Source organism: Asparagus officinalis, chromosome 2 (assembly GCF_001876935.1).
Source record: "Asparagus officinalis chromosome 2, Aspof.V1, whole genome shotgun sequence".
NCBI classification, from domain to species: domain Eukaryota; kingdom Viridiplantae; phylum Streptophyta; class Magnoliopsida; order Asparagales; family Asparagaceae; genus Asparagus; species Asparagus officinalis.
Genome location: NC_033795.1, coordinates 37,918,969 through 37,934,084, shown reverse-complemented (window position 1 = coordinate 37,934,084; position 15,116 = coordinate 37,918,969).

Here is a 15,116-nt window from a genome sequence, read left to right as displayed (position 1 = left end):
CGAGACACTTGTGAGTGTCTCGGACAAGCCGAGACACCATGTGGTGTCTCGGCCAAGCCGAGACACCATGGGGTGTCTTGGTTTGGCTCAGGGCTTGGTCTCGCGCGCTCCGTCCGTTTTCTCCGTATTTTCATCATCCGAACTCGGAATCATGCGATCCAGAATGCGTCAGAAAGCCAACAAGGAGATATACAAGCTCTCATGATTGAATCATATGTGGATTAAATGGGACATGATGGGCGCTTCGTCTTTCGTAAGCGACGTGCAGCTCCCGGTTCATTCGTGTTTCGATTATTCCTAAGTTCCGTTGCTTCGTATGGTTTGTTGACTCACTTCATGTGCTTGTTAATGTCAATTAAGCTTCTGTGACTCAGATAGTGATGTTCATCATCTTCTCTGTGTCTCGAACCGCATGCAGAGACCTATAGGCAATTTTTGACGCCAACAGATACCCCCTCCAAAGTGTTTCAGTCTCGTTTCTTTTATAGATGAGCCTGAAATACTTTCGATATGATCGGTCCAACCTTCAGTTGGTGTAAAAGGACCTATAGTTAGCTTTGATTCTTGACTCCTTCGATTTTTAGTCTATTCAATATCTTAATGAATAACCGAAGTTGTTCCGACGCTGCGTTTATCATCTGGCCGTCGTCGAAGCCTCGAATCAAAACTGGTGAGTTGATTTTGGTTCGTATCATGGAGTTGACTTTGAATTGACTATCTATGTCACAATATATTGACTTAGGGCTATGCGTTGAATAGCGTTGACTTTAGAGTTTTGGATCGCCCGACGTTGACTTTTTATCACAACGCGTTGACTAATGTTGACCTAGGGTTGCGCGTTGACCTTAGGGTTTCAGATGACCTATTATTAACTTTTCATCGCAACATGTTGACTTGCATTGACCTAGGATTACACGTTGACCGGCGTTGACCTTAGGGTTTCGGATCGCCTATCATTGACTTTCATCGTAACGCGTTGACTGGCGTTGACCTAGGGTTACGTATTGATTAGCATTGATCTAGGGTTATATGTTGACCAGCATTAACCTAGGGTTTCAGATCACCTGTCGTTGACTTTTTATTGCAATGCGTGGTAGTCACGAGACCAACTATTAAAGCTGATTTATTTGCAGGTATGGAACATATCCTGAAGTTATTGGATGCTCAAGTCACGAGACCAATTAATGAAGCTGGTGCGTCAATGACTCTCACATGTATAGGATTTTTAGCAAACCCTTAGCCATCAACGGGTTTGATGAGCCTTTACCGACTACCGTTTGAGTCGGGCTAGCATACAGATTGTTTAAGTCTGTTTCGCATGTAACGTTATGTTAAAAGAGTTAATTCTTTAGTGCTACGATATTGAATACGTAGATTTCGTCTTTCTCACGGGAATAGACTACCCGGCCGCATGTATCAGATGCAGGCTTAGGATTTTTAGCAAATCCTCAGCCATCAACGGATTTAACGTGCATTTACCGATTACCGTTTGAATCGGGCTTGCATACGGATTGTTTAAGTCTGTTCCACATATGACGTTATGCTAAAAGAGTTAACTCTTTTAGTGCTATGATATTGAATACGTAGACTTCGTCTTTCTTATGGAAATAGACTACCCGGTAACGCGTGTTAGGCGTTGACTTATCCCTTCTTAGGATTCAAGATAAAAGTTCCCATACTTGTATTCTGGTGTCTTCTTCAATCAGTGAAAGACTAAACCGACAACGTGTATTAGGTGTTGACTTATCTCTACTTAGGATTCGTGATAAAATTCTCCGTACGTGTGAAGCACGGATTTTGGCATTTTGAATAACAACCTACCATAATGTCGAATATGTAGGATTTTATCCTTTTACAGTAAAAGACTAACCGATAACGCGTATTAGGCACTGACTTATCCCTTCTTAGGCTTCGGGATAAAATTCCCCAGACTTGGATTCTGGTATGTTCTTCAATCGGTGAAAGACTAAATCGGCAACGCGTGTTAGGTGTTGGTTTATCCCTTCTTAGGATTTGGGATAAAATTCCCTACGCGTGTAAGACACGGATTATGGTATTATGAATAACAACCTGTCATAATATTGAATATGTGGGCTTTTGTTCTTTTTATGGTCAAGAACTAACCAGCAACGCGTGTTAGGCGCTGGCTTATCCCTACTTAGGCTTTGGGATAAAAATCCCCAGACTCAGATTCTGGTGTCTTTTTCAATCAGTGAAAGACTAAACCGGCAACACGTGTTTGGTGTTGACTTATCCCTACTTAGGATTCAGGATAAAATTCCCCATACATGTAAGGCACGGATTTTGGTGTTTGAAAAGTAATGTCTTCTCTTGGGGCAAAGACGAACCCGATGCTGGAGAGGAAGAATTTTATATTCTATCTCCAGTTACAAAGGAAACTCAAAGTGAGATCTTCACTTTGAGAATCTGAAGAGTGAAACTAAGAGTAGGATCTCCACTCCGAGAATCGAAAGGATTCAGATAATCCTAAAACTGTCGGAAGGTTTGATTACCGAACTAAAGATGAATTTCTTGTTTATCGAGAGTGAATTGTGATTTTGGCCCTAACTGTAGGAAGGTTTGATCAAGTGGGAGTTGGAGGTGACCCTAACTGTAGGAATGTTTGATCACTCGATTTGAACGTGGACCTCTCGTTCATGGAAGGAATCGAGAGGAGATTTTGGCTCTAGCCCTAACTGTAGGAAGGTTTGACCAAATGAACAGTGAGAGTGGGAGTACAAATTACAGTGGGAGTGTTGATTCGTACAGATCACTCAAAGAGGCTTCCTAGTGTTAAGTAACAAATACTTAACACAAAAGGGTTTGACAATCGTTAACGATCAGGATATTAAAATTTTGAGTACTATGTCCGGACTCTAACAATGAGAGTGTTGAGTGCACAGACGTAGCGGGAATTTGAGTGGATTCAACCAAAAGGAATTTTAGTAGTCCCATCGTCAATTAGTCTGATCGGTAGGGGATTTTATGGTGGAAGACTGTGAGTCGTCAAACACCAATGAGAGTTTTGTGAGGGAAAATTGATCCAACGAAGTGATTGAATCTCGTCTTAGCAAAAGAGTGTTCAGAAATCATGGTGGGAGTTTAGTGTTTATCACTTTGTTCGTAATGACTGGGTTATCCCTAAGAATATTACATGTAACATTCTTCCAGGAACTTCTCGTTACATGAATCATCCACCCCCAACTTCCTTTGTGAAACTGGGTCTAACATTGTATTAGTTTGATGATCGGGCTATCCTTAAGAATACCAGACATGGCACTCTCTAGGAACTTCCCGTGAAAGAAAGGAAACAGTTTAGACTCATATACCTGTTAGAGTATGTAGGGAGCAGTTTAACCTCATATACCTATTAGAGGATTGAGAAGCAGTTTATACTTGTATACTCTTCGGAGTGTCAGAAGGAGCAGTTTATACTCTTATACTTGTCGGAGTCTTCATTCGACTTAATTGAGATTTATGATGCCAGCTTCAACCAAGGTTTGGATGCTATTCTTGAGAGCGAAGCAAGCCTTGGTAGGATGAAGGATCCTCCTGTGGTATGCACAGTACTTCGGATCCGCAGTATTGTCAGTTTCCTCCTGATTTGCAATAGGTGGTAGCTTGATCTTGTTGTTCTCAAGGAGGGATTCAAAAATAACTGGAACGTCTTCTTCCTTGAAGGAGTACTCCTTTTGGAGTCTCAGATCCGAAGTCTTTTGCTGTCTTCGGGGTTGTTGTTATGACGTCTGATTAACGTCAATAATTATTGTAGGTGCCTTCCCCTTACCACGAGAGACGAAGCTCGAATTTGGAGGGTTAGCCGTCGGTTCGCTTCTTTTAGCTTTCTTCCTTCTGAGGAAGCGTTTGGCCTGCTCTCCGTACACCTTCAACTCTTTCCATATGTTGGACGGTGCGACTCCCATAACTTCCAATATCTTAATAGATAGGTTGTTATGACATGTTTGGAGGATGAAGTCCTCTGTGATTGGATCTCGGCAGTTCATCGCCTTATTCTGGAAACGTTTGATGAAGTCATCGACTGTCTCTTCGTCTTCTTGTTTCTCCTCAAAGAGTGTCCTGATGGATATCTCGGCATCATTGTCAAAGAAATTGCCGAGGAATGAGCTCTCCATATCATCCCAGCTGTTGATACTTCCAGGCTTGAGACGGCGGTACTAATCGAAGGCAGCTCCGCGAAGGGTGCCGACGAATGATCGAACCATCAGGGATTCATTCCCAGAAATCATACCCAAGTGAGACTTGAAGTAGATTAGATGCTGAGTAGGGGAGCCCTTCCTGTCAAATGGCGTGAAGTTGATCAAGTTGAACTTGGCCAGATACGGGATCGACTCCCACTCTCTCGGGTAAGGACATGGAATGCCGGTCCTTTTCACCTCTCGAGCAGATATTAGAGCGTTAATTTTGCTCTCGAGATCTTTTATCTTTTCGTCCTCGTCTGTATCATGCTTTGGACGATTTATGAGAGGAACAACGCGGCCACCCCCAACGTTGTTATCTTCAGTAAGACCACCCCCAGCGTTCTGGTCAACGGGAGGGTTATCAGCATTGAGGTGTTCATCCATATCTGAATCGCTACCTGCTTGGTTAGTAATGTTATGACGGCTGGATTCACCAAGTTGATTGGACAGAGCCCGAATCTGTTGGTCATGCTCTTCTCTCATCTGCTGCATAGCCATTTCTATTTCAATTTTGAATACTTCTTTCTGCTTGGCTAGAGCATCCTCAACCATTTTGGCTACTTCCTTGGTGTTAATCATAAGTGCCTCGTAGGATTGTCCTGGGCTGGATGGTGTATTGTCAGAAGCGATTACAGAGTTAGCATCTGACGCTTCATCATCCGAGGATAATCCCCTCTGTATTCTCTTATAGTTCCTACGTCTAGTAGTTCTCGCACATAACCGAGTTATACGCTGGGATACGTCCGAAAAATAACGGGGACTAAAACTTTGCGTTGACTTTCCTTTATCGACCATATTGATAGTGACCTCTGGGAATTCATCATATTGCATAGCTGATCTTTTTCTATGGAAACGCCTTGGCTTAGACTTAACCTTTCCGTTGGAGATTCTCTCGAACACCGAGACCCTTTGTGGAACAGTCTTGGGGCAGCTACACGCTGATAATACTACCCTGATAAGCTTGGCACACGGACAATGAGAGTCTGTTTCCCTGGTACTTCTCTTTCGAGATTTTTTTGTACCCCTAGCGTGATAGTGCAACTCATCGGTATCATGACCAGAGAAATCTATCGTGTATTAGCACGACTTCTCAGGTATAACGTCATTGTCTGACGAACATGTTTGCTTCTGAGGACTTGCTGCCTTATTGGCGTTCAGAAGAGTCACACGTTTAGAGCCACGCTCTTGAGAGCACGAGACCTCAACGGGATCTTGGACTTCGACTCGCAGTCCGATGCAGTTAGTTGCTGGAATTTTCTCTATATGAGAAGGCTTAATATTATCATGTGGGCGCTTGCGACCCCTAGCTTGTTGAGTTGCTCGGGGTTCCTTCACTAGGCCCAAGCATTCTTTAATAGGAGTTTTTCCTCGATCTTCATGTAGAGGACCCAGGCGAGCCTTCAATGGAATTCTGGATTTGGAGAGATCCACGTTGTCGTAGGACTTCACCGGAGGTGCGGGAGCAATAAGAGCGGAATCTGGAGTTGACGAAGGCCGGGGAGCAGCTTTGGATCTAGAATCGAGTGAGAGACACGACTGGTGTCTCTTGAGTAGAGGCGCTATTTTGGCCTTCGGCACCCAAACCTGCTTAGATCTTGGTGGTTTCTTGACCAACTCTTTCCGCTGCAATTCTCATACCTTTCGCACAAGGATATGGGCATGTGCAAGAAGAGCGTAGCGCTTCTGGATGCGCTCCTTGAGAGTAGAACGGGCTCGTTTGACACCAACCCATTCGTTAGTAGGTTGTTGAGAGGAGGTTCGCGAAGCTTGCTGTGGAGATGGCTTAGCCACTTGGCGCTTTCTGAACTCCGGATCCGCTTGGTAACGGAGTCCGTCCACCTGATCCAAAGCCTTGACGAATTGGCATGCGAGGCGTTGGTGTTGCCTTTGACATGCTCTCCTTGATAGAGTTGGCGCGCCTTCAACAGTTAACTCCTTGATCACGGAGGAGTTCAGATCTGTAGATCTGGTCTTATTAGACGCTACGGATCGTTGTGAGGTGCGGCTGTAGTAACGATAGCGGGGAATTCGCCTTCTTGAGTCTTCAGATCTAAAGACCAGTAGATCTTTCGGGTGGAGGAGACCTTCCTGCGCTTGTGAGGAGAGGCGGATCTGGAGGAGGAGGAGGAGGAGAGGTACTCCTTGAACTTCTGTTGGTTGAACTCGTATTCCACCTCTCCAGCCATGAGAATCTTGATCATCGGCTACGACACGACAGCCTCGGTGACAAGACTGAACCTCCCACTATGATCGCCAGCTTGTTTGGGTAGAAAGTTGGTTTCTTCATTGATGTAATCATTACAACTTTAGACGTTATAATGAAAATAAAAGTTAGTCTTTTTATAAGACCATTCATTGTGGGAAATCAATTTCTTCATTGTATAACTTATTACAACTTCAGTCGTTACAACAAGTTCAAAAAAAGATTGGTCTTTTTATAAGACCTTTATGTTCGTGGTGAAAGTCATTTTCATTGTTGTCATTATTTTCTTAAGCAACATTTTATCGGTTACGAAAGATCCGGTCTTTTTATAAGATTCGGTTACAACAAAATCAAAAAATCTTAAAAGATTACAACTTTCCTTTTCTGGAACAAATCGCAAGATCCTGTTTTGCGGTCTCTTGCTTGTGTGGGTTCTTTGCCTGCACCGGGGTTAATCCATGGACCACCGCGCGATCTTGATCCGGTCGGATCTACACGGTATGACGGGTGCTATTTCACAAAGGAAATAACAGCCGAGGGGATTATTTCACCAAGGAAATAATAGCCCTAAGTAATCGAAATCGACCAAGCGAAATCGATACTCTTCTCGGGATCAAAAACCAAGTTTTGATCCGGAGGATGACCGTGTAGATCTCAGATCTGATCTCTCTCGAACTCCTGCCTTATTTGGTGTGGATGATCGCCAAGAACCAGATCTAAAAAGTCTTAGTGCTCAAAGCTCCAAACCTCCAATCTTTTTTTAGTCTTGAGTCTTTAATCTAGCAGAGTTTCACCTCTCAAAAGTCCAACCTCCAAAACAATGAGCCACCAAGCCTATTTATAGGCATTTAGAACCAAATCTGGGCTCAGATCTGGGCCCAGATCTGGGCTTGGCCCAGGTGGCTCGGCCACCGAGCCACCATATGCTGCCTCGCCGAGCCATCTCCTGGTGGCTCGGTTTTGGCCGAGCCACCTTGTGGTGGCTCGACCACCGAGACACCAGGAGGTGGCCTTGGCCACCGAGCCATCCTAGGTGGCTCACACGAGCCACCTGAGTGGCTCGGTTTTGGCCGACCCCTCCGGGTGTTTGCCGTTTTGTCGTTTTTCGGTCGCCGATTTATCCGAACTCTGATTGTTGATCTGGACTCTGATTTGCAGTCCGGATCCTGATTTGGGCAGTAAGTCCGCTTTCAGTGTTGTGTCTAACGATCCTGCTTGCGTGCGATTCGTCGATCTCGTCGCCTCGTTGGTTCGTCGGTTCGTGCTGAGCTGTGTTAAGGGACCTATAAGTAGTTTTATACGCCTACAGATACCCCCTCCAAAGTATTTCAGTCTTATTCTTTTATAGAAGAGTCTGGAATACTTTGGATATGATTGTCCCAACCTTCAATCGGTATAACGGGAATTTAGAATGGCTTCTATTCTTAATTCCTTCAATCCTTCAGGCTATTCGGTGCTTTGTCGAATGTCTGCAAGGGTTCCGGTGCTGCATTTATTATCTGATTGTTGTCGGAATTTTGAACTTGAAGTCAATTCCTGATTTTCTGATTTTTAGCTCGTGTTTGTTGTTTCAACATAGAAACGACCATTGATTGTTGGCGTTGAGTCTTTATTTGTAACGCGTTGTCCGGCGTTTGACATAGTTTATACTCATACGTCTGTCGGAGTGTTGTTGAGTTATCCTTAAGAATATTTTTAGAAAAATACTCTCTAGAAACTTCTCAACAAAAATAGGGAATAGTTTATACTCGTATACCTTATTGGAGTATTGTTGAGTTATCCTTAAGAATATTTTTAGAAAAATACTCTCCAGAAACTTCTCAACAAAAATAGGGAATAGTTTATACTCGTATACCTTATTGGAGTATTAAGAATTAGCTGAATCGGCCTGATAATGACCCAAAAAAGGCAGTAATTAGGCTCAAAAAATCCTCTGACTCTTCCGAATATATGGGAGAGGAATGAATAAATAAGGGACTGAACTGTCGGTCTATTTGAAGTCGTTTCGACACTCGGTTCAGCTCCAATTTGAATTTTGGTATAAATTATTTATTTTCTCATCAAAGCTTTTGATGGATTTCTCCTTTTTGTGCAGGGCTTTCTTCTCGGCTTCATGTCCTCGTGAAGGAGTTGTTATCAGACAACGACCCTGAGAAGATCATCATCTGTATAGAAGTCCGCTCCTTCTTCTCCTTCGTGAATTCTATGATTGGCAAACTCTTCAACGGTGGACTTTTCCTTCGCCAATTTAAGTCTTTCCTTGATTCTAGAATAAATTCAATAAGGGATGCAGGATATCCGGATCTGGCGAAGGCTATAGTTGATGACCTTGATTGCCTAGAGTCCGAGCTTCAGATGTTACGTGAGCTCCAGGATGCAGGTGCCTCTTCATTCATTGCTGCCCATTTGGATGCTCGCCTACAGACATGGCGCGATACTCGATTTTTTGCTGAGTTCGAGATTCAGGTGCAGCGATATCGGGTAGACCGAGTTGCGGCTAACCTTGTTGTTAGATCATCTTCACTTGACGATCTTGACTTATCTATTGCCTCTTGCGAGACCAAGATAGAACAGTTTCGAAGAGGACTTCGTGAAGAAGAGGAGACTTTGAGTATCCTTCAGATGACAAAGGTACAGGATCAGCAAGCCCACACTGCCTTATCTGTGGAGTTGAAATCCTTGAAGCAGAAGCTGGTCGAGACGGAGGAGATTGCTGCGAAGACTTTAGCCACTACTGAAGAGTCCCTCATAGCTGAATTGCAGGATGAGCTTAGGTAAGCTTATGATGAGAAGCTGTCTAAGTTTAGTCAGCACATTTTTAGCCATAGGCTTGATGTATGATTTCATTTCCTGAATATTTTGACTTTTGAACCTCTTAGTGGAAATGGTTTTATCTTTATCTTTATCATGATTCCTCATTCTGTTTGGAATGATTAACCATAATACTCATAGGATTTTTAGCAAACCCTCAGCCTTCAACGGGTTTGATAAGCCTTTACCGACTACCGTTTGAGTCGGGCTAGCATGCGGATTGTCTAAATCCGTTCCGCATGTAACGTTGTGCTAAGAGAGTGAATTCTCTGAGACTTTGTGCTATGATATCGAATACATAGGCTTCGCCATTGTTACGGGAATAGGCTACCCGGCGACACGTGTTAGGTGTTGACTTTAGGATTTTTGGCTAACCCCCAGCCTTCAACGGGTTTGATTAGCCTTTACCGACTACCGTTTGAGTCGGGCTAGCATGCAGATTGTCTAAATCCGTTCCGCATGTAACGTTGTGCTAAGAGAGTGAATTCTCTGAGACTTTGCTGCTACGACTTCGAATACGTAGACTTCGCCATTGTTACGGGAACAGGCTACCCTGCAACGTGTATTAGACGCTGACTTATCCCTACTTAGGTTTCAGGATAGGATACCCCAGAATCGAACTCTGGTGTCTTTTTCTACGGAGAAAGACTAACCCGGCGACACGTGTTAGGCGTCGGCATATCCTTTCTTAGGATTCAGGATGAAATTCCCCATGCGTGTAAGGCATGGATTTTGGTGTCAATGTTGAATATGTGGGCGGGTGTTCTTTTTAACGGTTAAGAACTAACCGGCAGCGCGGGTTAAGCGCAGACTTATCCTTGCTTAGGTTTCAGGATAGAATACCCCAGAATCGAACTCTGGTGTCTTTTTCTGCGGAGAAAGACTAAACCGACAGCGCGTGTTAGGCGCAGACTTACCCCTGCTTAGGATTCAGGATAAACTTCCTAGACTAGAATTCTCGTGTCTTCTTCAATCGGTGAAAGACTTAAACCGGCAATGCGTGTTAAGCGTTGACTTATCCCTACTTAGGATTCGGGATAAATTCCCAGTACCTGTGAGGCACAGATTTTGGGAGTTAAAAAAGGTGGTGTCTTCTCTTGGGGCAAAGACGAACCCGAAATGGGAGAGGAAGAATTTTATATTCTATCTCCCGACACTGAAGAAGAAGAATTTTATATTCTATCTTCAGCTGGAAAGGAGACTCGAGGTGGGATCTCCACCCCCAGCATTCGGAAAGGTAAAACTAAGAGTGGGATCTCCACTCCGAGAATCAAAAAGATTCAGATAACCCTAACTGTCGGAAGGTTTGATTACCGAACTAAAAATGAATTTCTCGTTTATCGAGAGTGAATTGTGGTTTTGGTCCTAACTGTAGGAAGGTTTGACCAAGCAGGAGTTTGAGATGACCCTAACTGTAGGAAGGTTTGATCACTCGATTTGAAAGTGGACCTCTCGTTCATTGGAGGAATCGAGAGGGGATTTTGATTGTGGCCCCAACTGTACGCTTGACCTGAAAGCAAAGGGAGTGGAATACAAGTAGCAGTAGAAATACTGGTTTGTACTGGCCACTCGATGAAGGGTTTTGACGTTAAGTAATCAGGACTTAACACGTCAAGCTTTAGAAATTGCCATGAATTGGCGGACAGAAAATTTAGTGGACCCACCGTCAATTGACTTGATCAGTGGGGGATTTTTTGTGAGGAAAGATTAATCTGTCAAAAGGATCGAATCTCGTCTCAACAAGATAACTCATGAGAATTAGTGAATTTGATAACAATAATGGAAAACATTCTGACATTTAGAGTTTAAATGTGGATGTTTTACTTATCGCTTTTATAGTGATTGGGTTATCCCTAAGAATATCACCCGTGGTATTCTTTCAGGAACTTCTCGATACATGAATAATCCACCCCCAGCTTCCCTTATGGAACTGGGTCCGACATTGTACTCAGTTACATGACTGGGTTATCCTTAAGAATATTATATATAAAAATTCTCCAGAAACTTCCCGTGAAAGAAATGAAATAGTTTAGACTCATATATATGTTGGAGTATCAGGGAGTAGTTTAACCTCTTATACCAGTCGGAGGATTGAGAAGCAGTTTATACTCTTATACTTGTCGGAGTATCAGGGAGCAGTTTAACCTCTTATACCGGTCGGAGGATTGAGAAGCAGTTTATACTCTTATACTTGTCGGAGTATTGCTTTTCTCAATTGGCTTACCCTAATGTTATAACGTCGGCTTTAACCAAGGTTTGGATGCTATTCTTGAGAGCGAAGCAATCCTTGGTAGGATGAAGGACCCTCCTGTGGTACGCACAGTACTTCGGATCCATAGTATTGTCAGCTTCCTCCTGATTTGCGATAGATGGTAGCTTGATCTTGTTGTTTTCTAGGAGGGATTCGAAGATGGCTGAAACATCTTCGTCCTTGAAGGAGTAATCTTTTTGGAGCCTCTGATCCGAAGTCTTCTGCTGTCTCCGGGGTTGCTGTTGTGACGTCTGATTAGCATCAACGGCAGCTGCAGGGGCCTTCCCTTTACCACGGGAGGTGAAGTTTGAGTTCGGAGGATTCGCCGTCGGTTGGCTCCTCTCGGCTTTCTTCCTTCGGAGGGAGCGTTTGACTTGCTCTCCTCGGACCTTCAAATCCTTCCATGTTTTGGACGGTGCTGTCCCCATTGCTTTCAACACGTCCAATGCAAGGTTGTTGTGGCAAGTCTGGAGAATGAACTCCTCAGTGATCGGGTCCCGACAGTTCATTGCCTTGTTCCGGAACCTTTTGATGAAGGTATCAACCAATTCCCCGTCTTTTTGTTTCTCGTCAAGCAACGACCCGATGGATATCTCGGTGTCGTCATCGAAGAAGTTGGTGAGGAATTTAGTCTCCATGTCATCCCAGCTATTCACACTTCCTGGCTTGAGGCGGTGATACCAATCGAAGGCGGCTCCACGAAGAGTGCCAACGAAGGACCGTACCATCAGAGGCTCATTACTAGAGATGACCCCTAGGTGTGATTTGAAGTAAATCACATGCTGAGTGGGTGAACCCTTCCCATCAAACGGCGTGAAGTTGATTAGATTGAACTTCGCCGGATAAGGGATTGATTCCCATTCTCTTGGGTAGGGACAAGGAATGCCCGTCTTCTTCATCTCTTGAGCGGAAATCAACGTATTGATTTTGCTCTCGAGGTTTTTAATCTTCAAGCTTTCACCTAAGTCTTCGTTAGCATTCTCGTTACCACCCCCTGCATTGACGGGAGGATTATAGGCGTTATGAGTTTCATTCGCACATGTGTCCTTATCTTCCAGATTAACCTGGTTACGACGACTTGGCTCGCCTTGCTGGTTCGTCAATGCTTGGATTTGTTGGTCATGCGTTTCTCTCATGTTCTGCATGGCCATCTGCATTTCGAACCTGAAGCTCTCCTGTTGTTTAGCCATGGCTTCTTCAAGCAAGTGCCTCGCGGGGTTGTCCCTCGCTGGATACCGTATTATCTGACGCAACTGCAGAGCCGGCATCCGATTCTTCATCTTCTGAAGGTAATCTTGTCCGAATCCTACCATAAGTTGCTCGTATGATGGCTCCGGACTGTAGACGGGTTACACGCCGGGGTACTTCTGGAATTGATTCGGGATTATCCTATGTCGATGTCCCTTTGCTGGTCATATTCGTGGTGACCCTCGGAAATTCTCCATCCTCGACTACCCTTCTTCTTTGTCGGAAACGCCTAGGCCTTGGTTTTGGCGTTTCAGTGCTGAGCCTTTCGAAAACCGAAATTCTTTCGGGGACCATCTTGATGCAGTTGCACTCAGACAATACTGCCCGAATGAGTTTGGAACAGGGGCATTGAGTTTCTAGTCCTTGAGGACTCCTCTTCCTGGTTTTTCTCGTACTCCCATTACAGTAGTATAACTCGTCGGATTGACGGTCGGAGTAACCTATCGTGTGTTGGCACGACTTCTTAGGTATAACGTCGTCATCATCAGACGACAACGTTTCCTTCTGAGGGCGAACTGCCTTCTTTGGGCTTTCAAGAGTCACGCGCCTCGAGACATGCCTTTTTGGGTGTGAGTTCTCAGCGGGCTCCTGGACTTCAATGCGCAAATTGGTGCACGTAGCTGCCATAAACTCCTTGTCATGTTGAAGGTGGCGGCGACCCCCAGTATGTTGAGTCGTTTGGGGCTTCTTCATCGGGCCCAAACGTTCTTGAACTGGAGCTTTTCATCGCTCATCGGGAAGCGGACCGAGGCGCTCCAAAACTGACCTCCTTCTTCGGGATGATTCCACGGGATCTCCCGGAGTAGCTACTGGAATTATCGGCGATTTAGATTGGTTCGCCGGAGGTTAAACTTGTGTCGAAGGCCGCAATGATTGTTTCTTAGTCTGAATCGCCGCTTCAGACTTCAGCCTCCAGACTTGGCGGGTTGGTGGTGGCTTTTTGGCCACTTCCTTCTGTAGTATTCTGCGGGCTTCCTGGACTTGAGCCCGTGCTTGCGCTGACAGTGCGTGGCACTTGCGAATGCGCTCATCAAGCGTTGAACGATTCTGTTTGACACGGATCCATTCATTCGTTGGCGGCTTGGAGGAGCTGTCATTCATTGTTTGTTGAGGCTGTTTGCCTCTCCTGCTCTTCAGATCCGCGTGATAGCGGATTCCGTCAGTGGACTCCATTGCCTTTGCGAGTTGCCGCGCCAGGCGTTGATGTCGCCTCTGGCGGGCTCTCTTTGAAAGAGTCACTACTCCTTCAACGGCGGAGGCGTTGGCAGGAACAGATTTGACCTGGTTGGGGGTCGGTGGAGCTTCACCCGATGCAACTTCGGCATCAATTGGGGTGAGATCTTCGTTGGCATTCTGCACTTCTTCGTACCAACGAACTTTTCTCCTGGAGGAGAACTTCTTGGACTTGCGGGGGGAGGTGGATCCGGACGAGGATGACAGATACTCCTCGAACTTTTGCTGGTCAAATTCATACTCAACCTCCTCCTTGACCGGGATTGAGATCCGTGACTGCGACGCAACGATCTCGACAGCGAGATCGGTGGCTCCCACTGTGGTTGCCAGATTGTTCGCGGTGAAAGTCGTTTTCATTGATGTCATTGTTTTCTTAAGCAACAGTTTATCGGTTACGAAAGATTCGGTCTTTTTATAAGATCTGGTTACAACAAAATCAAAAAATCTTAAAAGATTACAACTTTCCTTTTCTGGAACAAATCGCAAGATACTGTTTTGCGGTCTCTTGCTTATGTGGGTTCTTTGCCTGTGCTGGGGTTAATCCATGGACCACCGCGCGATCTTGATCCGGTCGGATCTACACGGTATGACGGGTGCTATTTCACAAAGGAAATAATAGCCGAGGGGATTATTTCACCAAGGAAATAATAGCCCTAAGTAATCGAAATCGACCAAGCGAAATCGATACTCTTCTCGGGATCAAAAACCAAGTTTTGATCTGGAGGATGACCGTGTAGATCTCAGATCTGATCTCTCTCAAAATCCTGCCTTATTTGGCGTAGATGATCGCCAAGAACCAGATCTGAAAAGTCCGAGTGCTCAAAACTCCAAAGCTCCAATCTTTTTTAGTCTTGAGTCTTTAATCCAACAGAGTTTCACCTCTCAAAAGTCCAACCTCCAAAACAATGAGCCACCAAGCCTATTTATAGGAATTTAGAACCAGATCTGGGCTTGGCCTAGGTGGCTCGGCCACCTAGGTGGCTCGGCCACCTAGGTGGCTCGGCCACCTAGGTGGCTCGGCCACCTAGGTGGCTCGGCCACCTAGGTGGCTCGGCCACCTAGGTGGCTCGGCCACCTAGGTGGCTCGGCCACCTAGGTGGCTCGGCCACCTAGGTGGCTCGGCCACCTAGGTGGCTCGGCCACCTAGGTGGCTCGGCCACCTAGGTGGCTC